Here is a 21,559-nt window from a genome sequence, read left to right as displayed (position 1 = left end):
TGAGATAGGTGTTGCACATTATCATCCACCACAAACACTATGACACTTGCATTTGACAGCTCTTTTCACTTTGCCTATGTACATTGTATAGGTGGCTATCAAATAAACCATAAATACATAAATAGCATAGTGACAGTGATGAGTGAAATATGTCAGCGTGTTAAACTTTATGATCCTGTGGTGCAAATAAGATCAGGCCCCATTAGTGAGGTGCAGCTCCTTTCCTTCAGGAGATAAGGGAGAGAAAAAAAAAAAATCCTAATTTGCCAAAATCATGCTGTAAGAGTTTCAGCCACACAGAAAACAGCTGTTTGTAAGGAAGGTGATAACTTTACAAACTGTTTTTGGCCCTGTTTAATCCGTTCTAACAGCGAATTCCTGCTCATACCAGGGTGTCTATAAGTTACACCCATTCTAATCTTAAAGGGATTAGAGATCCTGTACCATACATATCTTTAAATTGTTAATTATGTAATTAGTTATGCAATTGCTGTGTCTGTTTGTCTGCCTGTGAGAAAGACATCTCAAAAAGTTCTCAGCAGGTTTACATGAATCTTTGCAGAAAGGCCAAGGAAGAGTTTTCACACAAACCAGCCAAGAGATGCAACAAGGACAAACACAAATGCAGCTACAGACCGAGTTGCACCTCACCTCAACCACCTCACCTGGACGCAGCCAGTGCAGGTGCTTCAGCTGATTTTAATATGTGCATGATCTGAAAGGCTGGGCGAAGATCCTTAGATGAGGTCTGTCCTCCACTGAGCAGATCTGCTAGTTAGTACAGATGTGTTTCATAATACCTCCATAATCCTGAGTGTTTTCTCCACATGTAATTGCATGCATTCAGCTCACAATATGTTTTGGCACTAAATCAATAATCCATCTTTTCCTGGATTTAGTAATCAAAAGTAAGAGAACATTACTGGACTTTTTGTAGTGTCTTACTTAAATTAGATTGATTTGACAGCCACTCCTCTCTACCCTCTTGCTCCCTCTTGTGGGTTAGGAGGAAAGAAACCTAAATTGCATGCATCGTAAAGCCTTAAATACTAATATACTAACAACACAGGTTTGTCTCTCAATCCTGTTCACATGACACTTTCCTGACAAATACTCGTGCTTGATTTCACTTTTTGTCACTGTAAGCTTGACTCTCATTGGCTGTTGGTGGTCTTTGATCTCAGATCAGTGATTCTGTAAATTCCTCACACAACCAGATCAATCGGGATTTCTTCTCGTTTTCCATACGGGCAAATCTGGTTCTCACACATGTGCCATAATGATGTTACAAAAACAAAACAAGAAGAATCAGAAGGGTTTTTTTTTCTCTTTGGCATAGACCTGCACACCTAGCACACACCAAAAATAAAAGCTCCAAGGCACCCCATGTTGCATGCAAAGAAATGCCTTTAATTGATGATGCCTATCATTTAAAAACATGTTAAAAATAGGCTACCAATGTGTTTCAGCTCATTGGAGTTAAGTCTTCATCATTCGCCATCATGACTTTAAAGACTGCAGGTTTTCAGTCCAGCCAATCATTGTTGCAGGTATGTTAATCAGCAGAACCACCTGCTGCAGGTCCCTCATGAAACATGGCTGCCCAGTCCTGGCACACATTCGCAGCACGGCTGGCGTTCTAGGAGCAGAAACCATAATGGCCGACTCATGTTCGATCCAACGGGCTACTCACCGAGGAGCCAGACGCTTGTTTCCAGACAGTCCGTGTACAGTGTGTGCACTTCATGGCTTCGTGGCTCTGATCCGTTCCAGTTTGCAGCACGTAGGCTACAGAGAGGAGGGAACTGATAGGTACTCTGTGAGAAAGTGTCGATAAACACGCGGGGCGGTGTGATGCTGGCAGCGTGACTGTGTCTGTGTGGAGGTGTGTGTTTGACAGGCACCAAAATGTACAGACAAAACTGAGCGTGCATGAGTTTTTATCCATATTTTTGTACTTATAATTCCTCGATGGTGCACTGACCACGTCAAGCGTAATCTGGATCCAGCACACACGTGCCTGAGTGCCAGATTAAAAACCACATCTGGTGGACTCTGGCCCTTAGACCCCCAGCTTCCCCTTTTTATTCCGCCGCCTCCTCTCCTGGGTGACAGCTTGACACACTCTGATGGATGTGCGCTGGTGACTCACACACTAGATTTAATCTGATTTGGTTGATACACATGACATGTTTTGCAGCACCAGCAAACTGCCAGTCATGTACACAACATACACAGCGAGGCACATGCATGAACACACACACACACACACACACACACACACACACACACATACATACACACACACGAATGCATGCACAGGAGCTCATACACGCCTCCACAAATGCTCACAAACACATTGATGAATGCTCACAGAAAACACAGGTGCTTGCATCCATACAAACAAGCACATATAACACACACACACACACACATACAAACACATAAAACATGCTGCACACACATGCAGACACACCAGCGCATAGTCAGGGATAAATATGACACCTACAGAAAATACAAAGCGTGGAAATACACAAACACACACAGAAATAATCCTCCAGACACAAACACACAAAAAACACACACCTGAGGACATACAGATGCATATTGTGTGCAACACATGCATGTATAAATTAAAGATAAACATGCACGCATGAACAGATGAAACAAAACACACGTATAGCACACACAGTCATGCAACAAGACACGAAAATAAGTCCAAAACAGAGACAACAACAATGACAGGTCTGTGTCTGCCTTAGTCAGCCATCAGTAGCACATGACGTAATGTGGGACGAACCCAAACCCACTTAAGCGAACACTCAGATATCAGTACTTTCTGTTTCTGAGGCTGTTTTTCGGCCTCAATCATACCATAAATGTCATTCCAAATTCCAACCACTGAGAGCTCGGAGAGGCACCGGTCTGGAGAAAACCCATCAAACTTGGGAGTTTAACGGCGCTCTGCTCTGGTTTTATTGGACTGAAACAGATGTGAGGAGCAGACATGCTATCTGGAGACGTGGGATTTCACTGACAGGTTGATTTGAGTGTTCCAACTTAACCATGAGGGAGCTCTGAAAGACTGGAGATGGCACAGCATGCACGCGCACACACACACACACACACACACACACACTTTCTCATATGCCCAGCAAGTTTTAGTTGCCTAAACCTCACCAGACTTAAACAAAAGATGTTCTGGTCTCACCTGAACTCCAAACTGAACCATGTTATTTTACCACGCAAAATGTAATTAGCTAAGCTTTCATGTGATAAATGGGTGATGATGGCAGGGTCATTTGTGCTTTTGTCACACAATCCTTCTGCAGACAGGCGACACTGGGGCCCAGCTTCAGTTTGAATTAACGCTCGTGGAGAAGAGGTGTGTCAGTTTCATTCCTGCTTCTGTGCACATGGTCTGGGTCAGACACACAAGCTCTTTTTTTATATTTTAATGACAAGGATTTGATTGTTAGGGCGATGTAGGAGTGCAAATGAACCCTGAGGTATTGGAGTTCAACTACAGTATGTGAAATATGTAATTTTTTTTTTCTGCTGTGCAACGATTCCATATAAGATGCTAGTCCGTTCATGATTGCTTCTTTTGTAAAGGGTCTAACAGTCCAGGAGTCGTGGCAGATTCAGTGATAACGTATGACGATTTCTCACACAATTAAACCATATTTATCTGTCTTTAAGCCAAGACAGACATGTGCTGTGTTCTAATTTACAGACACAGTGCTGATTATTTATATATATATATATGATATCATTTAAGGTTTTTAGGTTTTTGGATGGTATACCTCCAGTGCATCGGCCTGCCGCCTGGTTTGCTGCACCACTGCAGCTACACGTTTAAATTTTTAACTTTGTTTATAGACTTGATTTTTTGACCCTTGATTTTGACCTTCTATGACTGTCTTTGTTAGTGAACTTTTTTTTTTTTTTTTTTGTAGGAAGAATCACATGCATCCAGGGTTTTCCATAGGCGCAGGAGCAAAGCGGCAAAGCGGCAATGCACAAAACCATGAAAGAAAGAAAAGTCTGCATACTATGTTTGTGGCTCCCTAAGTGGCTTTATTACCAGCAAAATGTGACATTTGGAGCCTAAGCTCTTCATCAAACATCCTGTCATAATTTTTAGGAAGTAAAACAATATTGCTTCCAGTGAGAGTTAGGGTTAGAACACTGATCCAGTTCCACATCATGATGAAAAACTCTTGCAAAAAATAATGAATTCACTCATGCTATAAAAATGCCTTGTATAAGTCTGTAATTGTTGGCCTTGTAAAATCTATTTCCTTTGACTTCCAGAGTGCCTGTCATGGGTTCCTGCTGCTGCCCACGCTGCAAAATGTTTCCCTCGGAAAACACAATGAGTGAAGGTGGAAAAACAAGTCAGGTATCGAATTTTAAACCACCGCAACAACTTTGTTTAAAAAATAAAGTTACTGTTGGACAGAGGTATGCATGTATGCGTACTGACTGACTTCTTGGGAAAAGTCTGATATTCCAAACATGGGCATAAATATCTAGATTGTTAACTGAAACATATCTCAAATTCCCAAAGCACAGTGATGTGAGGATATTTTTTAAGACTTGCATACGTCTGAATTCAGTCTTTCCTGTGGATATTCACAACTCAAGACCTTTATCCATCTGCTCTGTGCAATTGAGAGCCTGAGAACGGCGTTAAACCCTGTGGGTAACACTCAGATCTACGTTCGGCATTTCAGGAGGCTCCGGTGTGTTTGCGGAAGGTCCAGCAGGTATGAAGGTCCTGTGCACGATCAAAACCTTCAACCGTACGGCATGCTCCAGTTTACTTTGCATGCTTGGCTGAGAGCTTCTTCATCCCCTCTTGTAGCCTACAAGCGACTAAGCCAATCAGATCAGGAACATGAAGGGTAGCAACCTCACAGAGTCGCCAGACACTTCCATCAGACCCCTATGCATGAAAACTGCTGGACGGAGTATAAATTGGCCTGAGGCTTACTTTCCACTGCACTATTTCCATATGAAACTACTGCCTGCTTCTTGTCAGGTCTCCTCTGCATAATCCTGTCCTGGTGGAGAAACATATCTCTCTCAGTTTCCATAGCTGCACTTGAAGAGATTGAGCCCATTTGATGAGAGTTTATAAGATCAGGCTGGTGAATGTTTGCCTCATCAGGTTATATTCTTCCATTAAGTGGCAAACACACACTCATGATCTCATGGATGTGCATGGAGTGTATGGGAACACCGGCATACACACAAACACGTATACACATGATGCCACACATGCACTGTCAGCTGTTTTATTTGGCGATACAGTATCTGCTCCAGCTTTGTGCCTTTAGGGAGAAACACACACACAGAAACACAAGTGTTTGAGCACCGGCTCTCTGAATCAGGCAAACCTGATGACGGCAGAGAAAAATCATCAGTGTTCTTTCTTTGTTGATAATAAATAAATCACAGCTGACACAGAAATGTCCCAGAAACTCCCAGAAACTCCTCACTTTAGCCACGTAGTGTTTGCAGTGGATAAAAATGAGATTGTTTACTGAAAAGTGAGAGCAGAAAAATGTAAATTTAAGTCCATGTGGAGGTAAAGACAAAGTAATTAACATAAATAATTAATTAGCCTCCATACTAGTAAGAGCAAAGTGAGGAAAAGGTTATCTTTTGTATGTGTGTGTGTGTGTGTGTGTGTGTGTGTGTGTGTGCAAAACTAAAGAGAACAACCAAAAAGAAAATAAGGTAGGCTTTACTAAAGATGTAACACCTGCTGTATTATTGTGGTCTGGAGGAAGATATCACGACACATTGCTTCAGAATATGATACAGATAGAGGACTCAATATTGATACATGGTCTCTCTCTCTCTCTCTCTCTCACACACACACACACACACACACACACAAATACATAACTGTGTACCACGTGCTACATAAATTAAGCCTAACTGACTAGTTAATGCACACATACACATGCAGTTTAAAAGCATGCCTAGTTAAAGCAGAAACACAGATGTACACGCATACACACATGCTGTATGCTCACACACACTTTCCCACACACACCCACGCAGACTGATTTCACAATTACTGAACCAACACACATTAATAAAAAAATCCCTTTCAGGCCACAGAAAGAACCGTGACATGAGGAGTGTGTGTGGGCTGCTCCTATTAGTAAACCTGTGAGGTCCAGTTTGAAGGTACTTTGGCAAAGACCTCTCTCAGGTTTAAAAGCTGGAGTGAGGGCCGGGTTAGGATTAAAGTTACACTCCTGCATTAGTTAGAAGAGGAGGGTTCAGTGAGTGGGTTAATGTGTTTTTCTGTGTGTGAGCGTGTGTGTGTGTGTGGCTAATGTCTAAAGAGCTGGCTGCGTCCACTGCTTATTGATCCCCCTGAGAGGCTAAATGGACAAAGTGATAATATACTGTCATCTTTAGGTTCCACCTCATGGCTTTATTGATCCCATTGGTGCTTATCTGGTGCTTACACTGCTTTTTAGAGGAGTGCTGGTCAAGTATTAATGTGTTTTTGCAAAACACACACACACACACACACATACACGTACACACAAAGGTGCATGCCAATACAAGTTTGTGTGCACATGCAACCATGAAGATGCCTTTATACGCACACACTTATGCACACAGACATGCACGCATATAGTATGTAGACCACAAAACAGACACACACACTAAGGGCAATTTATTCTGTGTTTGACCTCCACACAGTGATGCATGTTTGCAGACAGATATCATTCGTCTGATTTTGTATTTGTGTCACAACTTAGACAACATGCCCACATACAACATACATCACTGCACATGTTTAGAAATACATTTACTGCATGAACACAGGGAGACAGCCTCTGCAGTACTGACATGAAGCCGACTTTTGCACAATCTGTGTGCAGCGTTAGTTGGGTTTAGTTTCATTTTGTCGAGGATTTTCCAGTCTAGTTTATTTAGGGTTACCTTTAGCTCAGTTTGATTCCAAGGTATCTGCAGCTTTCCTCCATGTCTGCTGTGTTGCCCTCTGGAGGTTCAGCCCCTTCAGCTGCGACCATCTTCCCCCTCTTTGATACAATCCTACCACATTTATCCAGTCAGAATGATATCCCGACATTGTTGCTATAGAGCCTGGTGATGTGGATCAGTGAGTCGATGTCTCACTCATTCCTGGCATACAGCTCGATGTCATCCACGTAGAGGAGGTAGCTGATGGTTGCTACACTTCAGAACTGCTATCCAAAGCCACTCTTCATGATGATCTGGCTGAGGCTGTTTAGGCCTATACAGAACAGCAGAGGGGATAGGGCATCGCCTTGGTATATGCCGTACCTGACACTAACTTGTGCAATTGGCTTTGATTTAGCCTCTTGAGTTGTCCTTCACATTCCCATCGCATTCTTGATGAAGGCTCTTAGCGTCCTGTTGATTTTGTACAACCTCAAGCATTCCAGTATCCATGTGTGTGGTACTGAGTCGTAAGCTCTCTTCTAGTCATTCCAGGCAGTGTACAGGTTGGTGTTCCTGGCCTTGCAGTCCCAAGTGACCACTTTGTCAACCAGCAGCTGGTGCGTGGCCCCTCTGGTGTTACTGCCAATTCCTTTAGGGGCCCTGCCCATGTATTGAGCCATGTGCCTACTCATTTTAGCCGCTATGATGCCTGACACAGGAGCTTCCATATTGTGGAGAGGCAGGTTATAGGCAGTTGGATGGGATTGTTTCCTTCTGGAGGTTCTTCATGATCAGGACTGTCTGACCTGTCTGTGTGTGTGTCTGTGTGTGTGTGTGTGTGTGTGTGTGTAGATATAAAACACAGTGTGTAAACACATCTACTATAGATAATGTGGCTGAGTCAGTTAGCCTCAGAGGAACTTCCTTCAGCATCAGATGCTTTCAACCCAGGTGACCCCAGGGTAAGTGCACAAGCAGTTTCACATTCATTTTCACCCTGGAGTAGAAACTTTCACCCTGAGATCAAATCAGCCCTGCTTAGGGGGGGACCGGGGTTCAAATTTTCACCCCAGGGAGAGACAATTTTCCCAAGACGAAAAATAAAATGAGCATGGTTGTGCTCGGCCTGGGTTGACATCATGTGGAAGAACACATCACAGCAGCTAATGTTAATATGACAACAAATACATTAGTGTTACTTTGGATTACAGAAATAGCTGGTCAATAAAATTAGACAAAATGTTAAGAGCAGTTTGGTCTGATGGTGAAACAGCTTGTAAGCATTTAGGCGGAAATATCAGGGGACGGGTTTTTCACTGCTACAATACACTGGGCTCCTGTGGTTAGACTGTTCTCAATAACATAGATAATTGAGATATTTAAAAATTCATGTCTTTTCAACCCAGGGTTAAAATGATAAGTGTGAGAACATCCTCTTTGACCCCGGTGGTGAGTGTACACCCCTGGGTGAGCGATTAAAACAAAAGTGTGAAAAGAAGCAGGGTTGAACTCAGGTTGGATTTGTAAGGATGACATTCCTCCTCTGTCTCTCTCTCTGTCTTAGGCGGACTGTGAATTTGTTTCTCATCATCACCCAGCTGGGCTTCTGCTGTGCCTACTGTGTCTTCCCCAGTGATAATGTCAAGCAGGTCAGGAGAAACACACGCACACACATACCTGTTTTCACTTTTTACTCCATTTACTATTCATACATTCCATTGCTGCACAACACTCAATAACCCCAACAATAAACCTGCTTCCACCCACCCAGAGCTTTCTCCTTTGACATCAAAGCCAGGCTTCTTAGCACAAATGAGAGTTAACTCAGATTCTATGGCTTTGGTGAATGTCAACAGTACTTCATGAAAACTCTGCAGATGAAAAATCTGTGATAAAATCCATTCCCTTCTTCCTCTCATGAATACATTTACCACACTGTCTGCCTCCTCCCTCGGCCTCTGACAGGTGGTGGAAGCATCCAACGCCACCACCTTCGACTGCTACGTGAACCAGACCAACCAGACCCAGATCCTGGTGCCCAGCTTTGACACCCGCCTCTACATGCTCTGCTTCTTGCCTGCTATTATTCTGCTGGTTTTCACGCCCAACCTGAAGTACCTGGCCCCTTTCTCTCTGCTGGCCAACCTGGTCATGTCTGCCAGCCTGGTTCTCATCTACTTCTACTCGCTCAAGGTAAGCACTGTGCTGAACAGGAGCATCAAAGGTTTTTCTGTCAGCCTTTATTTACTCATCGAAAGTTCATTGAGATTAGTGCTGTGTGTCAGCGCCATCCTCATTCATACATTCATAGAATTCCACTCATTCGCACTGGGAGCTGCTGGGAGAGTTTATTTTGGTATTATGCTGATCTTACTGTACTGATAAAGGAACATTCCACCCATAATGAATCCAAGCTGCGTTTTGACTTAGGGAAATTGATTCTTTGGGACAGATTTTCACCGCAAGTTTTAGGTTCATCTGATATTTGACTCTGTGTAACTCCATGTTTGGAATTCATGGTGCCACAAAGCATCTGAACCCCTTAGCTTTGTGTCAAGGTATAGAGTCTTTGAGGTCTAAGCTCCTCACGGTAAAACCCTCCATGCCTCCCAGACTGTTTTGAAATTGGTCATTAATCTGAGATCAGTGCACACAGCCCTGAGAAAGCTGGAGAATGGACCCTGGATTAGAAGTCTAACTAAAATCATATGGGCTGTCTGGGAAAGCAGCACTTGCACACAGAGATGACATGTACAGTTTTATAGGTGCATCCTGCTGTGAAAGCCTCCTGACTTCCAGTAGTGTGACCCGTGGTTGCACCTGTAGCTGGAACTATAATACAGTTCAGAACAAATCATCAAAAAAGTTACTTAGCCACCCAAACAACTTTAAATTATTTTATAATAAATACATTTTTTTCATAGATTTTTTTTTTAATTGACTTTGACAAATCACAGCTAGATATTGAAATTGAAAGATATGGAGTTAAGTTGTGGCTGAACTTCTCCTATGACCACAGGATCCTTGAGAAACAGTTACGCAATTTTCCATTTTGTCAAGATAGATGTGGGATTCAAGGAACATGGAGTTTAGAGCGTCATAGGGTCTGTTTACCCTTGCCTCGTCTTTTAGGTGGTGCTGTTCCACCCCTGTCCACTAGGTTTCCAAGAGTTACGCACCTGTTTCCTGTCTGCAATCAGCTGCTCCTCCCTGCACCAGCTGGTCCTTGTTTCTAATCAGCCTTCACTAACATACAGATCTGTATGTTTTTTGTGTTTCCATATTGTTGTATTTTTCTCCTAGTTATCTGAACTTTGCCTTTGTTTATCTGCTTCACTTTAAAGTATGTTACACTTCCATCTGCACATCTTTTTGTCTGGATTTTTGCACAAGTTGTTCTGCCCATCTGGTGATAGGGATTCCTCCAGCTCTCTCTCTCTCTCTCTCTCTCTCTCTCTCTCTCTCTCTCTCTCTCTCTCTTTGACTTCTGGCGTAAATTTTAAGTGAGAAAGCCAAAGTAGGCCTATCTGTCTTTATGTATAATGGCAGCAGTGTAACAAATAATGAGAATTTACTTTCTGTTGAATGTTACTAATGAACGGTGCAATCCAATTTAGTCTGTATAGATAAATTGCGACACGAACCAGGAAACCCAATGAGAAGCACCCAAACAAAACAAGCTAGAACTAAAGGCCTGATAGAGGATGTGAAATAAATCTCATGAACAGAATGGGTCATAAAATGCACCTAAATGTATCCAAAATCAAATAAAAATGGTGCACAGTGGTCATTTGTCCCGACATCATTAGTGGAAAACGAGCACATACACCGCTTGGCCAAACCCCCCTTGCATACACCTTTAACAGTACCTTTGAACAATGAAATGAACAGCAACAAGTTTTCTAGGAGGAACAAACAGGCTGAGGATCAATTTGCATGGGATGTGAACAAAGCAGTGCAGACAAGATTGAGGGGGTATGCTAACAACGGTGCTAATGAAATGTGCTCTTAATGGGAAAAGGCCCAGTTTCAATTAATGTTGACTTTCACTTGAGGCTCACGCTGCTCCATGAACGCCATTTAGCCGTGTCTTGTCAGTGTTAACTCAAACCAGGCGTGAACAGTCTTGCATTGAGCACCTGCACAGAGTACATAAGTAACCCAGAGCAGTCGATCGTCTAAAAGATACTGTGTCACAAGAAGAAGCAGAAAATAGAGCTGTAGTTTGGCATCAGTGTCTCCAAGGATTAGAACACATTCTCATTATATGCACTAAGAAAATAAATACATGACCAACAGGCGGCAACGTATTTGATTTAACATTACAACTCCATTAAAATTACATCGACTCACACTGATAAACTTGAAAAAAGATATAAACCAAGCTGGCATGCTGAGAGAAAATATTTTTGAAAAAGTCCTCTGCACCTTCAGAGTGAGATGTGAGTGATACTTTGCATGTGTAAGAGAACTGTGATGCCTTTCTGCGATGTGAGACGCGACGTCAAAAAAGTGTCGAACAGATCTGAGGGATGAAACAGACAGAATCGAACTCTTAATCTCAGAAGACTTTCAGATACAGCCACATAACTTTTCAGACAATAACCACAGCAGGACACTTGAAGCGAAGCCTTTGAATCCAGCTCTCAAAAATTAAAACAGGCCAATTATCTATTTGTATAAAATATTTATTAATGTTATTGTTTAGTGGGATTAAAAAGCTTAGGCTATTGTTTGGTGAACAAATTGGGTAGTTCCTTTAAAAATCTTCAAATAGGACATTAATAAAAATCCAAGTGAAGACAGTGAAAGTGGAATAAGACAATTTTCTTAACTTGTTCATTTTTATTGATACATTCCTTGGAACTAAAGTAAACACATAAATTCATTGTAATTGTGTTTGAGCTGAAATTAAATGAAATGAAGTGAGACTTAGGCCGCGATTTTCCTTTATCTGCCTTGCTTCGATGGAAGCCACCCCCCAGATCGCTGATGACTTACAAAATAATTGTCTGAGCCTTTGTCTCTTTGTTTCATCCCTCCTTTTAGCCCGAAACCAAAGCGAGGTCGTGCCGGTGGGGGGTTCTGCTGAGCGATGTGTGTGATGTTCTGTACGTCTCGGCTCTTTTAATTGCGACACAACAGTCCCCTGCAGTCTAATCAGAAAGTTTTGCGAACAGAGAAGCACTCTGTTAGCAGCAGTCTCGACAAATTAACCCTTTTTTTGGCTGTGTATTTGTGTGTTTGTGCAAGATTTCTGTCTGTTTCAGTACATCTCTGTGTGTGTGTGTGTGGTTTAGCTAGATGTGCAAATGCATGTGTGGATAGGAGAATACAAGTGTGCATGTGTGTTTCTGACGGGATGCATGAATGTCTGTTTGTGTGTGAGTCTGTGAGTGTGTGTTTCTAAATGCACCTTGGTGGCTGTATGCATTTGTGTGTGTGTGTTTGTCAGTAGATGCATGTGTTTATGTGCAGTGTGCGTGTCACTGTGTATTTCTGTGTGTGTTTTTGTATGCTAGTTCATTCATGAATGGGAAAATTAAATCAAATCAGTTTACAGTAAAGTTTAGGTGTGTGTATCTCTGCATGTGTGTTGGAAGGTGTGTTTTGTGTGTGTGTGTGTGTGTGTGTGTGTGTGTGTGTGTGTGTGTGTGTGTGTATGTATCAGTGCATGCATGGAAGAGAGGTGTTTGGTGTCTGTGTGTATGTGTGAGTTTGTGTGTGTGTTTAACTTTGTGTCTATGTCAAATACATGTCTGAGTGGGAGAATTTTTCAGTGTCTTGATGTGTGGATGTTTTGAGGTTTTGTACGTGTGTGTGTGTGTATATGTGTGTGTGTGTGTGTGTGTGTGTGTGTGAGAGAGAGAGAGAGATAGAGAGTGTGTGTTTGTGTGTGCTTGCTTTCCAATCTTTGAGAAATGGACTCTGGAGCTCAGCAAGACTTTCTGAAGTGCAATCAATGAGCAGAAATTCAGCTCTCGAAAGCCATTATGTGCTTGCTTGTCTTTGGTAAGGAGGCCAGAAAACAGTGTGGGACCAAAACACGGTGTGTGAGGGCCAGCTGAGCGAAACAAGAACTCACTGCATGATGGAGACAAATTTGGATACAGATTATATTATATCACATTACTCTGTGTTACATTCAGACAATGTACAGCTATTTGGTCATTACTGCACCATAAGGCCAGATAGGATGAATCGAAACAGTGACAAAAAGTGACAATCATAATAATGAGCTGGATAACATATATTATTGAGGCGTATATTACATACGGCGATTGTATTGCAGCTTATTTTGACCAATAGTTGCTAGGAATGTGCCCGAATCCAAAACCATATCCGGCAAGTGACGAATAATGGCTTTCTGCTGCATAAATTACCCTTCTGAACATTTTTCTTTAAGTTTGGCTTTAAATAATACATTCTTGATAATCTGAGTTTACTTCCGAAGGATAACGCGACTTTGACTGTCTTTGACATTCAGTGCTTTCATTTGAAGTCGCGCTAACCTGGAATCTACATCTCATCCTACACAGCGGATGGAGATCGATCAAAAGAATAGACAGTAACAGTCACGGTGCACAAACAATGTGAATAACATATTTCTTTTGGTTTGCAGAACACATAGTCGTTAGAGTGTGTTTCCTAAACCTATATAGTTTTAATAAGCAGGAGTCTCAGTCATTTTATATTTATTCGTGGTTAAAATCTAACAATCAAAAAACAAAAGCAGGAACAACAGGCTTGGAACAAACAACCTGTGTGGTCGTATGGGTTGGGGACTTGTTGATAGGCATAATACATGCCTATCATACAATTACCCTACAAATCAACAAAATGGACCACATGTCATGGCAACAGATAGCATCACATCATGTTTAATTATATCACTGTGCAGTGACGTCATTAAAGGTGACACAGAGGTCTGGTATTTGGAATAAAAGTTTGGATTAAAGTGACGAAATCTACATTAGAAAAAGAAAACGCGATATAGCAGATTTAATTTATATTACACTTTATCTAAAAGCAGAGTTTACTGTACTTATATAATATGCTTGTTTTATTTTAGCATGTCAAAATAAAACACATTGCTAACACATTTAATAGGGGGATGAAACAAGGAATCACAATTATGAGAAAGCAGATTAAGAGGAACGTATATAGTTAGTAAAATAAGCGGAGAACAAAACATAAGCATGATTTGAAAAGGGCAACATCGAAAACAAACTACATAAAGGCAAGTCTATCATTTTTGACAGGTAAGGAGGTTTTGTCTTTTTTGCATCTCATAGTCACAGAATCTCACATCACCATACTTTCAAAAGGCTAAAATGTTAACGCGCTACAGTGTCACCAGCTTGAGTTTGAATGTGTCGTATCGTGCCAAAACTGTGGATGTCAGAGCATGCACACGACAAAACAGGAAAGAAATACGAACTGCTGGCATCTGCAGGCTTCCACAAGCGCAGCAGTTCATATCTCAGGAGCTGTGGGGGCAGGAGGGAGGCGACGACAGCCGCAGGCTTCGAGAAGCGACCCATGGCCAGATCGAAAATACAACTAGCCGTACTGTATTACTTTGAGCTGGGGGAGGTGGGGGGTCCTCCTTTTGACAGAATGAAAAATGACATGGTTGGATTGGTATTTATTCCCAGTGAGAATTGAAGGTTGGGGATGTACTTCAGTTAGAGAGTCGGAGGGCCAGCCGGCTCCACGCTGAACTCAACTGAACTGGAAACTCGGCGAGAGTCAGTGTCAAATTGATTTTTTGGAATTTTTTCTTTTTTTATATATATATATATTATTATTTCACTTTCAGGAGGGTACAGGAGAAAATGAAATAACTCCGAGTTGGCCAGGGATGAGAAATAGGGAGGGAGAGAGAGAGAAGTGAGATAGACAAGAGGGGGGGGAAACAGACAGACAGTGCCACTCACCCAGGGGTTGTATTCAGGTTACACTGATATTTTGGTTTACCAAAATAATGTTCCAGTATCTGACTTTGTAAAGATGAAGGTTCCCCGCCCCGACCACAGCCACGTACAAGTCTGTAAACCCTGCAGTGAACTGTTTTTTTTTGCACATTTTAATCGTTGAGTAAGTTTTTTTTTTTTTTTTTTTTTTTTTTTTCCCACTTAAAATCATGCATTTCAGAGTTTCTCTACTATTGAATGGGTGCAGTGGGTCACCCTGTCACAGATACAGATACACAATAAAAAAAAAAAATAGTGTCAAGTTTTCAAAAAAAAAATGCACGTCAGGTGAACCCTAAACCCGATTTGTCTTGATCGTGAGGCGATTTTTTTTCTTACCCTTCCTCATGATGGTTACCATGATTTCTTTTATACCCATCATTTTCATAAAAATAAACCATGGTGTAAAGACAGGCAGCAGTGGGGTGACTGTGTTTCAGCAGGAGGTGGCGCACTTTGGGCCGTAATGCAGGGGTTGGTTGGAGCTCAATAGGCGGACTTCAAAAAATCCCAACCCTCAGTTCCTAAACTCACCTGAGTCTTCGGAGGGACCTCAATATTCCCTCCTGCTATTCTTTTGCCTCTGGACTTCGCAGGAAATGTCACCGTAACACAGAAGAGTGTGTGACTTTGTTATTTCATATTTGAATATTTATTCCACAGTCAGCACATCACAGGGTGCTGTGTGCCGTTATTTTCCCCATCTGCCAACCGCAGTTAATAGGCCTTAAATGTCAGGCCAAGGAAGAATGGTGTGATTTTCTTCTTTTTTTTCTCTTAAATATCTATTATTCATTTCTCACTTCCCTCTCAAACTGGAGCAATTATAGAGAGGCTGCAAATGGGCCTTTTGAGCAAAATCCATCCATTCAATATGTTGTGCCAGAAATGAGAGATTTCACACCAATGAAGGAATAATGGGCCGCTGTCGGCCTGTGTGACAGATCAGCGGGGAATGTGAAGCCACAGAAGAATGAAGATTGCCTCTGCTTTTGGCTCTGATGTAAAGTTGTTTTTTTCAGGGTGCCGGGTTTCCACCAGGTGTTTTATTCAGGGGGCTGAAAAGGTGTCTGAAAGAGTATTTAAATATCAATCATAAAAATTTACATTCCATTTTTTACCCTTCTAACCTGAACGTCTCAAAGCGTTTTACGTCTAAATGCAAAGAAATCAGGAAATCTTCGCCAAAGATCCTGACCACACATCTTCGGCCTTATTCACCAGCTGTTCCTAAAAACAAACAAACAAATAAAAAATTGTTCTTAAAACCCACTTATGCAGTTTTTGAGAAAATTCTGTTATTCAGTTTTCTTATTCGGGATTTGTTCTTAGGTAGGAACAAAATCAGCACTCAAGAGAACCCTTATGTACATTTGAGTGTTTGTGCAAAATAATTGGCGATTTTTCTTGTTTGTTTTTATCAACTCTACAATTGTAGAATATATGATTTGAATTACCATCATTTTTATATAATGAATAGTATTTTTAATAGTTTTTATTTTCATTATTTTAGCTCTATCTATATGTGTATTGCCCTTGTTTTTTTTTTTTTTTGTATATGTTAATTTTACTTCTTTTCAGTTTTTGCATTTGAGAAGTACATCTCTTGAATTGAATCTTGAGAAATATGTGTGATCTTGAACATGATGAAGACACATCTGATGAAGAGGTGGAAAAGAGAGAGAAGCTCAACACGAAGTCTTCACATGAAAAAATGGCACCATATCCTGGTCCTCGATCCTTTATGAAAGCCAAGCAGAGCACAAACTGAGAATGTAATCAGAATGAGTCCAGGACCAGCCAGATAAACAGTGTCACATGTCCAGGACATAAAAGCAGCATTTAAGCCGTTCATAAACCTATTGAGAGTCTATTGAGAAAATCCTGCTTGAGATGATCAACATGGAAGGGAGAAAAGCCACAAGACACAACACACCTGGATGCCTACGCCGGCCTGGGGTTTTTTGCTGAGCTTACAGATCCTGTGATGGGAACTGCCAGCTTGGTGGATGGAGAGTCAAGGATTCATTTTCTGTGCTGCCACGTCACCTCGGACCTTTCACCTTCCTACCAAGGTTTATCTGCTTCGGCAGTCGTGGAACAAGAGCTGCTCATCATGTGAATGACAAACCTGCTCCCATTAGGGACCAATGTCATGGATTGTAGATGTCATACATCTACAATCCAGGGTCAGAGGTCACTGTATAGTCCCTTTCAGAGGCCGCTGTCCATGGAGGCAGCATTTCCCCTGCAAACCTGAAGGATGTGGAATCAAAATCTGGGCAGCGTGTGATGCAAAGAGCAGGTATGCACGGACCATGAAAGTATGCACAAGAAATCTGCCCATGGAGTGCAAGAAAACAGCTAGGACATGACAAAGGGTCTTCTTCTGACCACTTTTTCTCGTCTTATGCCCTCTGCCAAAAGTTGCAGTGGAAAAAAGTGACCGTGGTGGGAACGGTCAGCTTGGGAAGAACAAACCTGCTCTTCCTCTTGCACTGCTCAGAACAAAGAGCAGGCCCCCTTTCTCCTCGACATTTGCTTTTCCTGAGACCACCACAGTTGCGTCGTGCAAGAAAAACAGCAATGTCATCATGATGACCACTGAGGACAGACCCAGAGGTTATCCTGGATTATGACAAGAACAAAGGTAGAGTCCCCAATCTAGACGAAGGTTGTTTGCACATTCATATGAAATAGGATGACGGCCCAGTGGCCAATGGTTGTCTTTTATATTGAACTGCATGCAGTGTATTTGTAGTGTGGACTGAAATAAATCCTGGAAGAAGAACCCAACAAGAGAAGGGTCCTCCTGGAGGAGCTGGGGGGTCTCTGGTGAATCCTGATGATGATGACGATGGATTCCCTGAACCGCTGCATCTGCCAAAGAGGGCAGAGAGAGAGCGAGAGAGAGAGAGAGAGAGAGAGAGAGAGAGGGAGAGAGAGAGAGAGAGAGAGGTGCCGGCGCTGCCCTGCTAACAAGGACAAAGAAAAACCAGCACCACATGTGAAAAATACATCTGCACGGAGCACACAGTCACACACTGTGATTTATGCATGTGAACACACACTCACACACACACACACAGCCATGCATGGCACAACACACACAACTCATCTCATGTGGTTTACATTTCTAATATTTTGCACAGCTGCTCATATTTGTTTACTTTATGATTTATTCTGATATTTGTGCTTTGTGCACTAAGGCCACGGTACACTGCAATAATGCAGCCTCACTCTTTATTAACCTTTTTTACTCCTCCAATTTCTTCATTACCTTTTCTAATTTGTTAGTTTCTCTTTTGTTTGACCTCAGCATTTCTGTTATTTGTGTTTTGGTACCAAGCCACCAAAGTAAATTCCTTTTTTATGTTTGAACGTACTTGGCAACCAATAAACAATTCTAATTTTGATTTTAACCTCAATTTTCTTTTTCTTTTTTTTCCTCTCCTGGTGCCCTTCATTTCCTGCCTCCCTTTCTCTGTGAGGCACATAGTAAACCATGGTTTAACAAAAGTGTCATGTGAGTAAGATTTATTATAATTAGTTCTACTTTTTCATTTTTTACATCTGCATGTGTGTGTGTTTGTGTGTGTGTGTGTCTGTGTGTGTGTGTGCACGCGTGTTTGTGAGCAGCTGAAGGAACAAGTTGCTTGTGTTTGCCAGGCAGACATGAAGCCTCATTAAGACCAAAGCCACTTTATAAATGTCTAATCACAATTAGCTACCATGCTGTCAAAATAAGAACAAGAGCGTTTATACTCCACATGTAAGTAGGCTAACCTGCTCATAATGTGTTTCATATGCCACACACACACACACACACACACACACACACACATTTAAAAGAATGCATAGCAAAGGCAAAAACTAAATGTCACAAGAAAAACAAAATGAAACAAACAACAGCATCAGTTTACTACATACTCAAGAAATCAAGTCACCATCCTCATTTCTTTAATTAGATTCATGTAGTTTATCCAATCTAATTAATCTAATTTCTTTAGTCCTTTGTCTTTAATCCACACACTTCTGCAAACATGGTCATAACTACTTTTATGCTTTTCAATTATCCTGCTTTCATCTTTGAGGTAACATTTCAAGTAATAGCCGACTTCCACATCAGAAATCCTGGACACAAATCTGCTTTCCAAATGACTATTATTTTATCAGCAATTATAGCTTAAATCCAAATTACATGTTGTGTCCTGTGGTGAGCATAATGAAGGATGCTGCACTTCAAAACACTGGAAATTACCCAGATTCCTCTGTAACGGACCAACAGCTTTTTAATACATAAACGACTTCTTTCAAAAATGATTCCGGTACTTTCTTGAAAACATTGATGTTATAAACAATTCACAACCACACACACACACACACACATGTGCACAACACCAGGACAGGTCTTCCCTGGATCCTAGGAGCCAAAGCCAAATAAATAAATAACCAAAAGTGAAAGACTAATAACCAAAAAGTCAGTGATTTTGTGACTTGTAGTGACTTGTGGACTTGTGACATGAAAAAATGAAAGACAACCTTGTACCGTGAACATGAGGTAAACATTTTTTTTTTTTTTTGCCAAGAAAAATGTTCAGGCACCATTTATGACTGAGACTCCTCCAACATGGTGCCACACCTCCGTCAGTCGCTGCTGAGGCTGGTTATGGTGTCTGCCTGCCTCCTTGTGTGGTTTGGTTGCAGTCTAAGAATCCACAATCTAATCATGACTAATCAGATGCAATTTAATGAATCACAACCAGTTGCATTCCTGCACCATAATTATGGGCATTGCCTGTGCATAATTCCAAAACAATAGTTTGGAAATCGCATATAGACTCTGAACATGTGTAATTGATTTCAGCCTCCGCAAACCTGTTGTGAATAAGCAATCACATTTGGGCCAGACGGAGAAGATAATCATTTCCGAAACTAATTTGCTCCAGTGTGGTCTGGTAGACTAATCTGTCTCTTTCTGTCTCTCCGAATTTCTGTCTGTTTTCTCTTTTCGGCTTTTCTTCCGCATAGCTGTGTCAAAGTCACAGCGGCGACATGTGGCGTCACGGTGAACATGGCCCTGTTCGAGTGGTTCCAGTGTAGGAGACCCATGTTTTCACTCCAAACCATCATGGACCACAACACTTACATAAAGGATAATTCTGCTATTCTCCAAGCTGGACCCTATTTTTCCACCTTTTGGGGTCCAAATGACTAATAGGGTCAATAAATTTTGCGTCACAAAACATATTAATGCCTCCTGTGATAAAGTTGCAGCTATGAAACTGGCTGCAATGTAAACACACGGGGTGTTTACGCGTGTCAAATTACGTCCGTTAATGGTGTTTGCCAACAACACAGTTTATAGCTGTGTTTTTTTTTTTATTCTGTCCAGGCTCTAAACCGGCCGATGGCACAGAGAGGAGGCAATTATGCCGTGAGGAACAAACGAGAAGAGCAATTCCAAAAACTGTAGCCATTTCTGTTAATGAGGTGATTGTCGATTTTGACAACGAGCAGTGAAAAGGATACAAACAAAGTCAGTGCACTCACAAAGCACTGACTGAAGCATCAGCCAATGAGAGCAAGAGGTGGTTCAATTATTTAGCAGCTTTTTTTTTTTTTTTTTTTTTTTTTTTTTTTTTTTAAATGTACATTGGTATGTTCTGAACAAATGAATGAGGACGCGAGACTTGGATCTCAACGCAAAAAGAGTTTGCACACAGATAAACTCCATTCTAGCAGAAATGGCTTCAGACTGGTACAAAAACGAGTTAAAAGATGAATTTTCATAATGTTCATGGGAAGTTTGTCCTCTCTAAGAAAACTTTTCAACGGAGGAACTTTCTCCACAAGGACACAAAACTTGACTTGGTATTGATAATCACCTCCAGTCCATCTTTCACCTTGTCTCTCCCACTCCTTCCTCTCTCTCTCTCTCTTTCTCTCTTTCTCTCCCTCTGTCTCTTTCCCTTGAGGAGAAGTTTATAACTGCTGTATGGGACGTTCTCCATGTCTCCGTCTTCAAAGGTCATCAGATTCCCTGTAGAAACGATACTGGCCAGAAGACTTTGGGACCGGCATGGCTTGTTAGGGTGGAACATGGCCGGAGGGAGGAAAGGAAGGGGAGGTGAGAGACAGAGGTGAACACACCAACTCTCACTAACGGACACACACACACACAGATATCTAGGGGAGGTAAAGGCAAAGCACAGGTCAGAGCATGACAGTGTGCCTCTTATTCACAAATGTGGCCGAAAGCTGAAATACCTGGACACGTACATGAGTATTTAAAAAAAAAAAAAAAAGAAGAAAAAACCCTGTGTGCACATAGACTAGGCCTGAATATCCGCACAGCTATGGATATATTTGGCTGAATGTCACTGATATTCAGTATAACAGTGTCATCTTGAGTAAAAGAGAGAAACCCGGCAGCCTCTCCAAAGCATTTCACATTGTGAGCCACTTTGATGGATTGCCCCTAATGATGCGCTGCCACCCAGGCTGGAGAAGGGTTTGGGGTAGGGTTGGTTTTGGTTATGGATATGGTTATGCCGAAGGTGTGCAGGGGCTGCCTTACGGTTGCCTGCACCACATTTCATGAGCTTGGTGCCTTTTTC

This window comes from Myripristis murdjan, chromosome 10, assembly GCF_902150065.1.
Source record: "Myripristis murdjan chromosome 10, fMyrMur1.1, whole genome shotgun sequence".
NCBI lineage: Eukaryota > Metazoa > Chordata > Actinopteri > Holocentriformes > Holocentridae > Myripristis > Myripristis murdjan.
Note: the sequence above shows the minus strand (reverse complement) of the source record.